Here is a 17,517-nt window from a genome sequence, read left to right as displayed (position 1 = left end):
CCTCTGTTTCTCATCCTCTGTTTTGCATCCCCTTTCTCATCCTCTGTTTCTGCCCCACTGTTTCTCATCCTCTGTTACTGTTCCTCTGTTTCTGCCCTGTGTTTCTGCTCCTCTGTTTCACATCCTCTGTTTCTGCACCTCTGTTTCTCATCCTCTGTTCCTCCTCCTCTGTTTCTCAATCTCTGTTTAACACCTTCTGTTTCTCTTCCTCTGTTTCTGCCCCTCTGTTTCTCATCCTCTGTTTCTTTTTCTCTCTTTCTCTTCCTCAGTTTCTCATCATGTTTCTCATTCTCTGTTTCTGCCCCTCCCTTTTTCAACCTCTGTTTCTGTCCCTCTGTTTCTGCCCCCATTTCTCTGTCCCACTGTGTCTGCCCCTCTGTTTCGGCCCCTCTATTTCTGCTGCTCTGGTTCTCATCCTCTGTTTCTTATCCTATGTTTCTCAACCTCTGTTTCTGCCCCTATGTTTCTCATCCTCTGTTTCTGCCACCATTTCTCTGCCCCACTGTTTTTGCCCCCTGTTTCTCATCCTATATTTCTCATGCTCTGTTTCTGCCCCTCTGATTCTGCCCTACTGTTTCTCATCCTTTCTTTCTTATCCCCCATTTCTGCACCTCTGATTATCATCTGCTGTTTCTCATCCACAATTTCTCATCATCCATTTCTCATCCTCTGTTTCTGTCTCTCTGCTTCTGTCCCTCTTTTACATCCTCTGTTTCTCATCCTCTGTTTCTGCCCTTCTCTTTCTCATCCTCTGTTTCTGCCCCTCTGTTTCTCATCTTCTGTTTCTTATCCTCTGTGAGAATTGATCATGTCTTTTGTTGGCTACTTGGTGTTTGTGTATCCTGTTGTTAGTCTTCTTCCATTTTGGCCTACGTAATGCTTCTCACTGTCCTTGCATGGTATTTTGTATATTACATTAGCTATATTGGTTTTGAGTATAGGAACCTTTATGTCCATCAGTTGCTGTTGCAGGGCAGTTGTTGGTTTGTGGTCTACCCTGATACCTAGGTGCCTGAGTACTCTTGTGATCATCTCTGATATGTCTTTGATGTACGGTAGGGTGACTATTGACACGAGCAATTCTCACTGGTCTCAACACACACAGACGAAGAAGGACATGAATTCAACTGTGACAACACATCCATAATAGCACAAACCAAACAGCGACATGCCATGGAATTTCTGGAGACCTGGCATTCCAACTGGAACATATTGAACTGGACCTGATAAACAAACCACGGAAAAACAGAACTGGAAGTTCTGCCAACGACCCCAGCAAACTGAAACATATAAATAACCAGTGGGGCAAAACACCAACACTTCACCAGAAGCACACTGATGATGTTTCCTAGCAGGGTTAACAAAAGTTCTGCAATTAAACACACCGGCTTGGCGAGCAAGTCTACAACCTCAAATGAGTGGCTTGCTAGGCCATTTCAGAGGGCAGTTGAGAGTCAACCACGTTGCTGTGGATCTGGATTCACATTTGGCCAGACTAGTGAGGATGATAGATTTCATTCCCTGAAGGAAATTATTGAACTCGATGGTATTTTCCAACAATCGGCAATAGTTTCATGGTCAATTGTTAGATTCTTAATTCAATTTTTTACAAATTGATTTATTGATGGCCTATTGTCTGCCATTTTGCGATTTGAGCCCAGGTCCCCAGAATGTTAGCGGAGTTTCTGCATTATTGGTCTAGCAATAATACCACTCCGCCATTACCTCCCCACCAAATGTATGAAAATGATCAGAATTAATGAGCAGAACTTTCTGTTTTTAAGTCGATGTTTGGCAATGGGACTAGAAATGAATGTCACTTTTGATCATGGGTGAGAGTACTGTGAGCAGTTTTGGTGCCCTTACTTAAGGAATTTCATAATTTCATCGGAGGCAGTTCAGAGAATGTTAATTCTGATCTCTTTCTCTCTTGCTGTCTCTTGCTCGCTCGCACGCTCTCTCTCTCTCTCTCTCTGTGCACCTTTTCTGTGGATGTAACACTGTTCTGCTACCCTGATGCATTTTGTATGGTACAATCTGCCTGTCTCGCACGTAAAACGACCTTTTCACTGTATTTCGGTACCTGTGACAATTAAGTAGCATCACTATGATAATCCCTGGTTTGGAGAGATTGTCTTATGTGCAAAGGCTAAACAGGTTGTGACTCTACTCACTAGAAGCATGAGAGGTGATGTCATTGAAACATAAGATTTTAAAGGCACTTGACAGGGTAAATGCTGAGATGATGTTTGCTCTCACGGTAGGATCTAGGACCAAAGGGCATAGTCTCAGAATAAAGACACCAATTTAAGATTGAGACGATGAAGGATTTCTTCCTTCAAAGGATTGAGAGTCTCTGGAATTCTTTGCCACAGAGAGCTGTTGGGGCAGAGTCCTTGTGTATATTTAAGGCTGAGATAGATTCGTGATCAGTAGGGGAATCAAAGGTTACTGGGAAAATTCAGGAAAATAGACATGAGGGATGTCAGATCAACCATGATCCTATTGAATGGTGGAGCAGGCTTGAGGGGTTGAAAGGCTCTGTTCCTTTTTTTATGGTCTTATGGTGAGATGTCTTTCCTTTCGCTATGGCCAGTGAATTTGCTTTGTATGCACAAAGAATGTGATGAATCTTGCTTCATAAATGGGTTTATAGTTGACAACCTGACTGTTATCTTGTGGGGTTGAAGGTCCAGACAGGCATTTGTCTCCTGCAACTCAAGAGCCTGACTTTATATCTGTTGAGATAAATATGCAGCTGCATACACCCTTTCTTCACTTGCCCCATGTCATTGTTTATTTTCACTGGATGACACCCTCTCTTCAGTCCCTTTTGTAGTCCCTTGTCTGCTCAGTACTCCTTCACCCCCCTCATACGGATAACAAACCAAAGATGAAGAGTCGCCCTATAGTTCACCTGAGGCCTGACCATGGGCCATTTGGGAAAGGTGGGAGGTGCTGTTTTCCAGGACTTGCAGGAGGACCTTGGGAATAACATTCCTAGTATGCTGTTGCTTTTCTCTCAGTCAACCTAGAACTGCATGCAGACTTCTTACAATGAGCTATTCTACATTTGATCTCCTCCATTTGCTCCAAGCACACAATTTGCCAACCCCTCCCTCTCTCCTTCAGCACATTTCTCTCATACAACTCCTTTCCTTGCTCGGAACTTGCTGGAGGAGACCCATGTACCAGGTGTCAATGCTACTGTTTTTGAAGAGTGTCCATAAAGAGGAATACAACAAGGCATGGCCCTCATTCAGTTGATTCAAGATTATTACAGTGTCCTTTATACCTGCCAAACATGTTCACCTTTAACCCCATCCACCCAAAAGATCTGCCTCCCCTTTCAGAGATTGCATTTCCACAGTGACTTGTGTTGAGACTAAAATAAGTGTCTGTATCACCTTTGAAACATGCGCCACCACCTTCTAGCCTCCTGCTGCACCCATGATACTCTTATTGTAGCCATTCTTCTCACTTTTGTTATCTTGGAACTCTCTCATTACCCTTGATCTCACAGCCATCGCCTTTCATTCACCTTCTCTCCCCTCTAGACCTACATTTGTTACTGTCCTCATCCACCTGAGCACTCTTATTGCCCAAGCATCTTGTTTTGTCCATTATATATATAATATCATTCACCTGCCTTGATGGGTGCAGTGAGTGAGGGTTCCAGATTTTCACTACCCCTTGGCTAAAATTCTAGGGGTCTCAAAGGCAGATTGGCATAAAATTGGGTGCCAGGCAATGGCTACATATCTACCACTTGTCTATCTCTGCTGCAATTTTACCAATGCTGGGGAGCTATTCATGGCCCACTCCCCCTAAAGCAAATTAAAGTCTTTAAGTTCTCATCTTCTCCTAGTACTGTTGGGATCTTACTTACATTAAGGGAGGCTCACACTATCCAGCCCAGCAGGCGATGCCTTGTGTGGTGGCCAGATAAAATCAGATTGCCTCCTTTTTGGGATCCAAGATTTTGAAGGATGACTATAGAAGGAAACACAGCTGGGAATGGATCTCATTCAGTTGACTCAAATTATTAGTATGTCTATTGAGTGAAACACCTCAAGCTTGTCCTGTTCTCCTATCTTGTTCATCTAGGTCCCCTGTTCTGTCAGAAGGCCTGCCAAACTGACAGCTGCTAAATGCTATGAGTAACTAGCAAAAGTGACTGCTTCCCCAGGTCTCAAAATGGGGAAACTTGCCCTGACATAAAATTCAGCACTCTGCATGAAAAAGTGCTACCTGAAACTACCCTTACTACCTAACTTTATTTTTCAGCATACACCCTTTTGACTTGGATCCTGCCTTTCACCTAAGCAAATAATTTCTATTTACCTTGCCAAATTCTTCACATTTACAACACTTCAATTAGCTCATCCTTTATCTATAGTGGAAGGAATACAAGAGTAAGATTATACAACCCTTCCTCATTAAATAGGGGATCTGGAATGCACTGGCTGGGACAGTAGTTGAGGGCAGAAAATCCCACAAATTTGAAAAAAAATACTGGCTGAGTGTCATAACATTAAAGGCTATGGACCAAGTGAGGGGAAATGGGACTGCTGTTGGTAGTAGTATATTTTGGTGGAACAGATTTGATCGGCTGAAGAGCCTTTTCTCAACTGTATGATTCTATGACTTTTTGGATTACTATTTAGTAGGCCTCCAGTGTATACCACGTGAGTTTCGATTCATCTTTGAGATTGAAGCGCTTAAATTAAATCATTCATCCAGGAACCTTTGGACTTATTATTGTGATAAGATTGAAGAGCGGAACTTCATAGCATGCACAATATAATGCGCTGATCCAAGAAATTCCAGGTAAATTTGCAGAGCAATATTCATTATCCTGGCTATGTTGCTGGAAGATTATTGTAAGTGATGATATTGTCAAAGAGAGAGGGATCAATAAACACAGACTAAAATGCAGGAGCCAAGAATCTGGAGTAAGACAGGCTAGAGATGATCAAAAACACAGCAGATTTAAAGAAAACTTGTTTGTTCCCCAAGTAATAGAATTTGAATTCACACAGAAAAAGGAGGCACTAAGTGAACACAGCAGGCCAAGCAGCATCAGAGGAGCAGGAAGGCTGACGTTTCGGGCCTAGACCCTTCTTCAGATTTCTACTATCTCTGGCACTAAGTGAAGGTTGGATTCTCTGTTGCAAGAGAGAATGCTTGCAATGTACTTCAGCACAGGCTATTTTTATTTCTTAGCAACCAATGAAAACATAGGATTGACCATCATGAATAAGAAGTAATGAGCAGCATTAGAAAAGGCAATAATTAAAAGTCAAGGCAAAATAAACAAACCATTATTTATTTTAGAAAATATATTTTAAAACACCAGTACATGTCTAATTTCAAAGTGAAGTAAATCTTGTCTCCATTTGATAGTTTAAAATATTTTCTGAATTTGTAAAGGTGTGAATTTAGAGCAAATAATCTAGGAAGATGCTTTGGCTTCTAGCAATTCAAATGTAAAATATAAAGGTACAGGATTTTTACTCTCAAGAACTCTGGAGTAAATGGAGAAAAAGACCATATTGTTGTGCTAATAGCCATGACAAAAGCTCCATTTGTTTGCTCCTATTGGTGGAAACATTTGAAATTGAAGGTGGGTTGAAAGCTGATTAGTGAATGTAGAAGACTTTGAACTATCCAACCATGGTCAGTTAGAACCTAGAGAGGTGAGTCTGAAATCATGGCATTCATTCAAAATGTTTAACAATGCAGCAAGAAACTTTCATTGTGGAACAAAAAACTAATTTCTCTTGGAGCTGTGTGTCACATAGGACAAAACCTGAATGCATCCTGTTGCATATAAGATTAATTTGATAAAGGTAAGGTTGCCATAGTCCCAGAGAACCGTGGGGTTACTCTCTCATTAAAATGGTGAGTTTAATCTAACGGTCACCATGTCTCAGGCAAGGGACAAAGTCAAGAAGGTGGGACCTTCAAGGTGACCTCAGCCATTACAGGAATTGAATCCACATTGGTGTCACTCTGCATTGTAAACCAGCTGTCTAGCCAACTAAGCTAACCGACACTACTTAATACATAATAGAACTGGCAAAAGATTTGCACCTTTAATTGCCAGTAAACAAGAATTCCCAAAATTATTTGACCCAGGACAACAGTGCCATTTGTCACTTGAGCCCTGATCATAAAGTATAGATGTTCATGCCTGTCATTTCTTTGGTGATGTTCCCTATCTCAACTCAGCAATCAGAGAGTATGCAAGCATGCTGTCTGTATTTTTCTGTAGGAATGCAAGTCAAACTATTCCAGGTCACTTGTGTACACATATTAAAGTGTTTGTATATTTACTAAATCTTTTGTTCCGGCTTTGGGGTATTAACTTTTATGGCTCTCTTCCTATTTTAGATTCCACTTCTTTAACCACTCTATAACTTCTTCTCTAGTTCAAATCAGTAAAATGGAAACATTGGTCCACTTGCATTTTATATACTCAGAAAAAGACTTAATCAACTTCTGGATTCTGATTAGCGGGGCTACAATATCAGTTTCTGGAACATAGGCCGAGATTTTCATATTGCTGCTGTTTTTACAGCAATATTCACCTGCATTTAAAAATAGGTTAACATAAAAATGGATATTTAGTCCATGTGGTCTGTCATATTGTTGTAGTTGATGCAGGGAGAACTACACACGTAGAATTGGCTGTGTCCCCTTGCCTACAAATATTGGTTTGAAAGGAGCAGGCAAACATGTTGACAACTGATGGAATTAATCCATTTTCTTTGTCCTTGATGCCACAAGTAATTCAAAAATAAGAGGAAATCTTTTTCAAAGGGGAGCTGGAATAAATATTTAAGAAATCACATCACAAAGCAATGTTACCAGTTGAACAAAGAAAACATGGGTTTTTTAAAAAAAGTAACATCCATTCCAGAAATTCCAGTCCTTATTTCTTAGCATGCTCAAACACATAGTAATTATGTGTGTTTGAATGAGAAAGCAGGTTGTGGCGGCATATTACAGTTTCTGCAGCTCACTGCCAACTTCCATTCATGTAAGGGGTCAGTGTTTGGAGTATTTGTCTTAATTTCAACTTTAAATGTTTCACTGCAAGAAATCAAGGAGAACTTTCGTACACATCTTTACTGAAGGAGCAGGGTATGTTTTTATTGTAGTTCTTTGTGAATTGCGTGAAGTCCTGGAAAACAATAAGAAAATAACATCTTTCTGTTTCATTTTAAACCAGATATATTTCAACGATAGTCTCTTTATATTTAGCCTAATGTAGATAATTGAAACAAGGAGGGACAATAGTTGGGAAATGAATAAATACTCTGATTCACCTATGTTTGCCTTAGTGTTAAAATGTTTGACCGGTACACTTGCACTGTTCCATGTGTTAAAACTGCAGAAATGCTTTGTACAAAATACACTATCCAAGGAAATCATCAACATCACTGAGTCAAGCCCGGACCTTTATATTTTGCATTTGAATTGCTAGAAGCCAAAGCATCTTTCTAGGTTATTTGCTAATGAATTTAACAAAGAACGCAATTTCTTAAGTGAATCATGTCATTTAGCAGTTTCTAAAATTTTCTTTTCTATTTTTAATTTTGGTATAACTTGCTGGACCTAAAGAGTAACAGGGAAAGGCAGAAAGTATTCAAATTCTAATTTACTGTTTGCATCGTAATTAATCTGTTAAGTTTGTTTATTTTGTCGTAATCAATTTGTAATTTTAATCAATGTAATTATTTATATTTTTATAATTCTCACGCTAATGTCGAAGTGCCTTGCACTTTGTTAACAGAATGTTTTAAAGAGAGCTGTGGCTTCTGAAAATACATGTAAGGGCAACTAGATGCCTAAAGCAGTAGAGGATTTCACACAATCAACAAAAAAGAATAAGCCTTTGCTTCAAAAGGGCAATGTTAGGATCGTGTGCTTGAAGTCTTTGAAACAAAGAGCTGAGGGTTTTTCTCGGTAGATATGCTCCAGAAAGGACTATGGTACTTAACGTATAACTAGGCTTCAAAATTCGTCTCTGGATTACTGCCCAGTGTTTTCCTAGCGAACTTTGTTTATGTCCTTAATTCATGAAAAATTGAACTTTCCACTGGATTTAACGAGGTTAAATACATAACTAAGATGGGAAACTGAATTATTGCTTAGTATATTGATCTTTGGCATCTTTAAGGCGTTTGGTTGTGAAAACCTTGCTCGTGTTTGCAACTGAGAAACTTGCTGTTTTTTCTGAATCTCTGCAAAGGTCTTAGTTTTTAAATGTTGGGCCCCCAAGAAATTTGATCAGCACATGTATGTTACGAGTTTAGCACAACCTCTTGCTTGTATCCTTTTGAACTGGTTTAGCACGGCTTTGATAGTCTGAGTGCATGACTGTTTGTTTTATGAACGCTGCAGGAATTTGTGTGTCATCCTAATGCAGGGGCCATGCTAATCTTCGCTGTATTGTTCCAATTTTAGTGTATGTGCTGCTAAAGCTAACTGTGTTAGCTATCCCGCACCTGCTTTGTGTGAATTGACTGTTGCCCCACTGTAAACGAAAGGATCTTTCATGATCTAGCAGTTTACTTTGATCTCCATTACAAAGATTCAAAAAATTTTTTTCATGTTATGCATCTTAACATGTACATGACTACTGAGCTTAGGCTTGTTCTAATGATTTAATATCTTCTTACATAAGATTATTTGTGGACAACCTCATTTATTTCTTATGTTTGTCTCCGTGGTCCAACAACATGCATTACAAATCAAGTTATTGCTACCATCTCCTCCATTAGAAACAAATTGTAAAAATCCATACCATGCAATGTTGTACACCTACACGATTATTTTAATTCATTTTCCATCATGTTGCTAGGACCAGAATAAATGAAATCATTCTTATAATCCTTGTAACCGATCTTCTTTTCTGTTTTGTTGGTTCCAGTTGGCTAATATTACGCGCCAGGTTTTGATCTGAGCCGCAGTGTCAAAAATCCCAAGGGCATGTGTTCTATTTGGTGTGTGGGAATTAATTGCACAAACCTTCTGCTGCAGTGTTCCTGGAGGGACATGTAGTTATCTTGGAAAACTTTGGGGGAGGGTTGCAGAAAGCTGTAAGTGAGAATAAGGACCTCCATTCTAAAGTTCATCGAATGAACAGTGGTAAATAGCCAGATAAATTATCTGTTTTCTTTTTTCTTAGTAGGTTTTACTCAGTCATAGATAGTTTGCTTTTATGCTGGAGGATTACTGTCTGCACTAGGAAGGCAAGACAAAACAACATTAGGCTCTAGTGGTGTTGTGATGGTGTCCCTACCACTGAGCTAGGAGACCCAGGTTTAAGTCCCACGTACTCCAGAGGATATGTAATAACATTTGTGAACAGATTGATTAGGGAAAAACATAGCAAACAGCATTAATTGGGCAAAGAAAAAGAAGGGCAGTGGGCACAGGACTCTAAGGTCAAGAAAACTCAACAATGCTTCTACTTCCTCAGGAGGCTAAGGAAATTCGGCATTTCCATAATAGTCTTACAAATCTTTGTAGGTGCACCACAGAAAGCATCTAATTGCATGACCGCGTGGTAGGGCAACTATTCTTCAGGACAGCAAGAAACTACAGAGAGTCGTGAACACAACCCAGTCCATCATGCAATTCAGCCTCCCATCCATTGATTTCATCAATACTTCCCACTGCATTGGGAAAGCAACCAACATAATCAAAGACCTCTCCAACCCCAGTTATACTCTCCCACCCTCTTCTATTAGACAGAAGATATAAAAGTTTGAATACATGTACAGACAGATTCAAGAACAGCTTCTTCCTGGCTGTTATCAAACTTTCCAATGGACCTCTCAAATGTTAATGTTGATCTGTCTCTGCACTTTCTCAGCAGCTGTAAAACTGTATCCTGCACTCAGTTCTGTTACCCTGATGCAATTGTTTGTACAATCTGCCTGTAAAGCATGTAAGGCAACACTTTTCACTGTACCTCGGTACACATGACAGTAATAAATCAAATCAAATCAAATCAATTCTCCTCTTTGCAGCAGCTTCTTTATGTCAGCAAAGAGACTATTGCCAAGCTATGACATCAGCAATATCTTGTAGTTTACTGTTCCCCTTTGTATTAGGGACAGAGGCTCTGAGTGGAACACCTGCAATGTTTTAACAATAGGTAGAGCGAAGCATGAAGAAAGAGCATAGGGATTTTCCCACACTACAAAATGACTGTATGCCATAGACTGCAACATCTTTATTTAAGAAGGACTTTAAATGCACTGAAAGCAATTCAGAGAAGGTTTATTACTGTAATACCTGGAATGGTGTGTTGTCTTATGAGGAAAGGTTGGAAAGGCTAGACTTCCAATACACTGAAGTTTAGAAGAGTATGAGGTGATTTGGTTGAATCATGTGCGACCCTGAGAGGCCTTGGCAAGGTGGATGTCGAGAGGATATTTCTTCTTGAGGGATAATCTAGAACAAGAACTCCAGTTTGAAAATAAATGGGTCGCCCATTTATGACAAAGATGAGGAGAAATCTTTTTTCTCACAGGGGCTTGTCAATCTTTGGAAGTCTCTTCCTGAAAAGGTGGTGAAAACAGATTTTTTTTTAATATTTTTAAGACAGAATTAGAGTCTTGGTAAGAAATGGTGTAAAATTTTATCTAGAATAAGAATGTAAAGTTGAGGTTGTAATCAAATCAACCACCAACTTGTTAGATGGAAGAACAGGCTTAAGGGGCCAAATGACCTACGTTTGCTCCTAACTCATGTTCTTATGCATGTATATTGACCTGCATGTGTCATGCCACCATCCTGTCATCCTTCTAAGTATGCAATTATTTACTTCCACACCATCCAGTATGTTTGTGACCATAGACAATAGATTACACAGACCTGTGCCCAGTTGTAAGACCATCAGACATAAAAGCATAAATTAAGCTATTCAGCCCATCAAGTCTGATCCACCATTCAACCACGGCTGATAAGTTTCTCAACCCCATTCTCCTGCTTTCTCTCTGTAACCCTTGATCCCCTTGACAATCAAGAACCTATCTATCTCTGTCTTAAATATACTCAATGACCTGGTCTCCTCGGCCTTCTGAGGCAGTGAATTCCATAGATTCACCACTCTCTGGCTGAAGAAGTTTCTCCTTATCTCCGTTCTAAAAGGTCTTCCCTTTACTCTAAGGCTGTGCCCTTGGGTCCTGGTCTCTCCTATCAATGGAAGCATCTTCCCAACATCCACTCTGTCCAGGCCATTCAGTATTCTGTAAGTTTCAATTAGATCCCCCCCCATCCTTCTAAACTCCATCAAGTATAGACCCAGAGTCCTCAAACGTTCCTTATGTGTTAAGCTTTTCATTCCTGAGACCATTCTTGTAAACCTCGTCTGAACCCGCTCCAGGGCCAGTACATCCTTCCTGAGGTATGGGGCCCAAAACTGCGCAGATCACTCCAAATGAGGCCTGACCAGAGCCTCAGAAGTACATCCCTGCTTTTATATTCAAGTCCTGTCAAAATAAATGCCAACATTGCATTTACCTTCCTAACTATTGACTCAACCTGCAAGTTTACCTTGAGAGAATCCTGGACTGGAACTCCCAAATCTCTTTGCACCAGATTTCTGAATTTTTTCCCCATTTAGAAAATAGTCCATGCTTTTATTCTTCTTACCAAAGTGCATGACCTCACACTTTCCCACGTTGTACTCCATCTGCCACTTCTTTACCCACTCTTCTAACCTGTCCAAATCCTTCTGCAGCTTCCCCACTTCCTCAATAGTTTCTGTCCCTCCACCTATCTTTGTATCATCTGCAAACTTAACCAGAATGCCCTCAGTTCCTTCATCTAGATCATTAATATATAAAGTGAAAATTTGTGTCCCCAACACTGACCCTTGTGGAACACCACTTGTCACCAGCTGCCATCCTGAGAAAGACCCTTTTATCTCCATTCTTTGCTTTCTGCCAGACTGTCAAATCTTCTATCCATGCTAGCACCTTGCCTCTAACACCACGGGCCCTTGTATTACTCAGCAACCTCCTGTGCGGCACCTTGTCAAAGACCTTCTTGAAGTCCAGGTAGATAACATCCATTGGCTCTCCTTGGTCTAACCTGCTCATTACTTCCTCAAAGAATTGTAGCAGATTCATCAGGCATGACCTCCCCTTGATGAAACCATGCTGACTTTGCCGTATTTTACCGTACACGTTTTAAAGTATTTAGAAAGCTCACCCATGGACTCCAAAATCTTACCCACAACCAAGGTGGGGCGAATGGGCCCGAAATTTTCTGTCCTTTACCTTACTCCCTTTTTAAACAGGGATGTCATGTTAGCAATTTTCCAGTCCTCTGGGACCTTCCTTGGCTCTAGCAATTCCTGTCTCTTAGCATTGGACACAACTGATGAGGTTGAATCATTTGGTAGGATTTTGTAATGAATGTTCTTACAATGCAGCGCTTTACATGATAGTGAGGTCTTAAAATGTCTCTCTTAATTTAAGGAGAAATAGAACATTCTGGATAGGGTGATTGTACTAAATTCTGCCTGGACACAGGTCCATGTGATCTGGGGCAGAAAGAGGGTCTACTGTATTTTTAGACGTAGAGAGAGAAATTACTGTTGGGTGGAGAACCATTAGCCACTACTACGCAGAACAAGATGAAATGTTTTTAGGTTAACAACTAAGTGTAATGCTTTATAAAGTTGCCTTTCTGTTTGAAACGAAACAAATAGGACTGTCAGGACATTACAAGATTTAAGAAAGAAGGATTCGGCCTTGCTGGTGAATGTGAATGCATGAATATTCCAGCAAAATGGAGTGATTTTCTAAGGTCATCGGAAGATTTTACTTGCTGTGCCAGGAAGAAGTGGATCTGATGGAAGTTAGAAGTACTTTGGGACTTAATCCTATATTGCTATTGTTACAGCTTAGCTTAAAGTGGTGCTCTGTTTCCTTTCCTAGTTCCACTCCTCCACTGGCGACAGCAAATTTTATGTTTAACCAGTTTGGTGATATGACGAATTATATAGAGCTCAGACTGTCATAGATTCAACATTGTGTAAATGCCTGCCAGGTTTTTTTAGTTGATAGTAAATGACTCATTTATTACAGAAGCAAACTTAAAGATAAATACAAAGATTATTTACAACATATGGATCTTCTTATTTCATGGGATGTGGTCACTACTGACAAGGTCAGAATTTGTTGTCCATCTCTAATTGCCTTTGAACTGAATGATGTTTTAGACCATTTAAGAGCCAAACACACTGCTGTGAGTCATTTATAGGCCAGACAAGTTAAAGACAGCAGTTTTTCTGTAAAGAACTTCAGTGAACTATTAGACTTTTACAGTAATCAATGATTACTTGCTATCATGGCCACAATTGCTCAGTATATGCAAATATATATTTTATACCTAAAATCTACCCTTTCCAAAAAAACTAAAACCTGCAGATGCATGTGGACACAGATGTAAGAGAAAAAAAAACCCAGCAGAGTGTTGTTTAAAATAGTTTGGCCAAGTAAGAATTAAATTCATTTTTTTAAGAAAGCCATAGCTTGGAATGAGATTGCCATTTGGGACAAAGTTATTGTGCTCCCACAAGTAGCTGGGATTAGGATGTCTTCCTGGAACGGTCATTTTTGGCTGAATTGCATTGCATGCACATATTCGTTTCTCTCAATTAAGCTGGGCACTTTCTCCTCTTTTAATGCTGCTGCGTATACTGCTTACTCTCATTTTACATTTGAACTTTCGTCATCCCTAGTTCATTCTGTCACTATCCCTTTTACATTATGCCAGCAGTTTACACTGTCATTCTTTTCTCTATCCCCACTCAGTTCAGACCAGTACTTTATATTTTCAAATCATGCAAGCATTCTCCTTCCACTCCTTCCCCAGTTTATTGTGTCATTATTCTTCCGAGTTTTTTAGGTAGTGCTGACACTTTCCTGTACTCTCAACACGCATTTTGACTTCTTTCTTCATCCCTAGTTCATTCTGACACTAGAAGGATCTATACCCAAAACATCAGCTTTCCTGCTCTTCTGATGCTGCTTGGCCTGCTGTGTTCATCCAGCTCTCCACCTTGTTATCTCATTCTGACACTATCCCTTTTACATTATACCAACAGGTTTCTGTGTATCAACTTGAGCTAAGAAGGCGAAGAACACCAACATGAAATGAGGAGAGGGTTGATAGAGTAAAGTTACCAGCGTGATCTAAATGGCTAGGATGATCCTCATTCCTTTCAGTTCATCCAGCCATTCTTCTACTTCAGCCTCTGAATTCAAATTGGCACTTTTATCTTCATTTTGTTCCTTTATATTTGGACTCTTAGGTGTTTCCTGCAACGTCCTCAACCAATCCCCCTCCCAAACCCTTCTCCATTCACCACTACTCACATTTTATACCTGATTGGGATACTGTGCTGTGGCATAGGAATTTGTACCCATGGAAGAATGCTGATCTCATAAGACTTTCCAAGCACAACACTGTGTTTTCAGATGAAATGGTCAGTCAGCTTGCATGTTTTAATGTGTTGAGAAAAAAATCAGCTAGAAGGTGAATTTCTTCAGAGATTTGCTCTTTTCGTCATAGCTTCAGCAAGAGCTGCAAAAAGCCCAGGGTTTCTGCTGATTTTATGGGGTTTCCAAGGCTTATTTTTTTAAAGACCATTTCTCTCTTGCTCCTTATCATGTTATTAGGATCATTCATGCTTTCTTGTTTCTCCCTTGATTAACTGTTGGAAGACTCCACAACTGTTTCCCCTTGCAAGTACCTTCCGTATCTAAATGTAGACAGCTCACATAGCAGTTAGAGACTTTTTCTACATGCATTCACCCACCAGCTCAGGTAATTCAATTGCACATCACTTTGGCTTTTGGTTATTTTATTGCCTTATGTTACAATTTCATGTGCTTCTCAACTGTTTAAAAATTAGTAAAAATACTATTATTTCTGTCCATTTTTTGTCAAGCAATCTGGTTCACAACAACTTTATCAGATGGATGTAGCACAGGAGGACAGAGCTTGGGTGTCGTGATTTTTCGCCCTGAAATGGTCAAATAGTGACTTTAGTTGCATGCATTACTTTGCAGCTGTGCAACGTAACAGCAGATGATTCACGAAAGTGTTAATAAATCATGGATACTTAGTGTCATCAAACAGGTTGGAATTGTTAATGTGAAGATTAATTTTCTGACTCGGTATTTCTGGTGGGAAGTCTCACTAACTGAAGCGCATAATGAAAACTCCTCACATGCCTTGCAAATTAGAATGCTGAGATGTGTGAGGGTCCACAGCATTGCTGGTCAAGAGAATATCACCTTAAAACAGCACAGAAACGCATCGAGAGTATGCATTGTGCTGATAAAACCACGTTGCTGTTTGAGGATTTTGCTTCGGTCAATAGCACGATTAAACGTCACTAATAAAATTCTGAGTTTATTTTCAACTGCTTGTCACCTAGTTTGCATCACTGTTGAAAATGAGAGGACAACATAAGCTATTATTTGGATGTCCAAGAAATGTCTGCGATTGGTGCAGATCGTTTCAAAATGACCTGAAACAGATGGAAGTCGGCTTATAAATACAGATGAAGACCCTTCATTGATTATGTAATAGCATTTTATATTTTCAATGAATGACAAACACACCTTCCATTTTGTACTTAGGGTTAAACCAAGAATTGTTAAAGGCATTGCCGGATGCAGTTTCAAAAATGATGATAAATGCTTGGAAGAATCATAGAAACAGGGGGAGGCCATGGCCTAGTGGTATTATCGTTGGACTATTAGCTCAGAGACCCAGGTAATGTTCTGGGGACCCAGGTTCAAGTCCCACCATGGCAAATGGTGGAATTTGAACTCAGTATATTAAAAAATATGGAATTAAGAGTCCAAGGATGACCATAAATCAAATGGCAGGAAAAACCTATCTGATTCACTAATGTCCTTTAGGGAGGGAAGCTGTCATCCTTACCTAGTCTGGACTACATGTGACTCCAGACCCCCAGCAATGTGCTTGATTCTTAATGGCAATTAGGGATGAGCAATAAATGCTGGCCTAGCCAGTGAAGCCCACATCCCATGAATGAATAAGAGAAAGAAATGCTCCTCCTGGCTCACAAAAATACTGCAACATTGTGCCAGCTACATCATAGGCTCTAGCTTAATTTACGCAGGAGTTTTTACACAGCTGAGCCAAACTTGTTGTGCCCCTCAATTGTTTTTGAATGGGCACCTTTGCAGAATATACAGAGAAGATTTAAATTACAGCATGTTTGCAATGGACTGCACCAAAAATGCCATGGTTACAGTATTAAACAATAGTGACATCTTTTTCATTTTAATCAATGAAAACTATGGCATAAGACATTTAAACAGTTTCACAGTTGTGCTGGTTTTGTCACAAGTCCAGAGGACTTGTGTTCTCATGAAGTGTTTGGATCGTGCACTTCAATTTTCCTGCTTCCCCAAGGTTGATTTTGACTAATTTGAATCTTAGTTAATCCATTTCCTGCCAGAACTGAAACTAATTGCTCTGAGCTATAATTTATACCATAGGACATTTTCATAATACAGTGATTTCACTGACAATGGGACTTCAATAGTTTTTATACCTCATGAAGTGAGAGATACAGAGGTGTCACTGTATCATGCCAAGTCTTTGGTTCCATTTACAAGGCAAAAAACAACCACTCTCAAGTTTGTGTGAGTCAGGAAACTAATATCTTATTTAACCTTATGAAAGGGAGAAGGTCTCAGTTACCCAAAGAATTTCTCAACGGTAAGAGTTTTTTTGGCAGTACCGAACTTGAGTATTACTGGAAGAAAGCAACATTTTGCTGAAGCCTTTTGTCTTGCACTAAACAGGACAATACACAGGAATCACCAATGTAGAGAGAGGAGAGTTCTGATTGGTTGGCAAATGCACACTGGTTGAAGTACTGCCTTGATGAATTCAGCAATTAGGTGATGACTGACAGTTAATGCCAAATTTTTTTTAATTTTTAAACCAGACAGGTTGACTTCGATTGGCCAAGATATTGCCTGAGAAATTATTCAGAGAATGGCTGTTATCTGTTTTGCTGAGTTGAAACAGGCGTAGTGTGTGTACATGTTCCTTCTGTCTGCAAAGAACAGGGCTCTGTGTTTCAGTATATATAGCATCCAGTATGTGTAAGTGTGCAACATGTAATCTCAACTGGCAAACCTAAATTGTTGTCAGCACAATTCTTCGCGTTGTCAGGATTAGCAAATGTCCAATTGTGGAATCACAAGTATTGTCAAATGCTGTACTGTGAACTTAACAAAAACAGGCCTGTTGGATGTAGTCAGAACCTTGCCTGGTGTGAACAGCCAAAGAGAAGTGGTGTTTAATACAATTAGCCTGACTTTGAGATGTATAGCCCATATGCCTAGCATCACACCAGTATTGATATTTATATACGTATTATTCATTTGTGTAATAGACAGAGTATCTTTTTGGCATGATGGCAGCATCTTG

General features: G+C 39.8%; 1 non-coding gene across 1 annotated transcript; it reads right to left on the bottom strand.

Moving 5' to 3' along the window:
- Positions 1 to 8,392: 8,392 nt before the first annotated feature.
- LOC125484770 lies at positions 8,393 to 8,495 on the bottom strand. The gene has a single exon (XR_007263590.1). It is a non-coding gene; the product is annotated as a U6 spliceosomal RNA (small nuclear RNA).
- Positions 8,496 to 17,517: the final 9,022 nt, after the last annotated feature.

Source organism: Rhincodon typus, chromosome 13 (genome assembly GCF_021869965.1).
Source record: "Rhincodon typus isolate 14 chromosome 13, sRhiTyp1.1, whole genome shotgun sequence".
Lineage (NCBI taxonomy): Eukaryota > Metazoa > Chordata > Chondrichthyes > Orectolobiformes > Rhincodontidae > Rhincodon > Rhincodon typus.
Note: the sequence above shows the minus strand (reverse complement) of the source record. Positions and strands in the feature narration are given on the sequence as shown.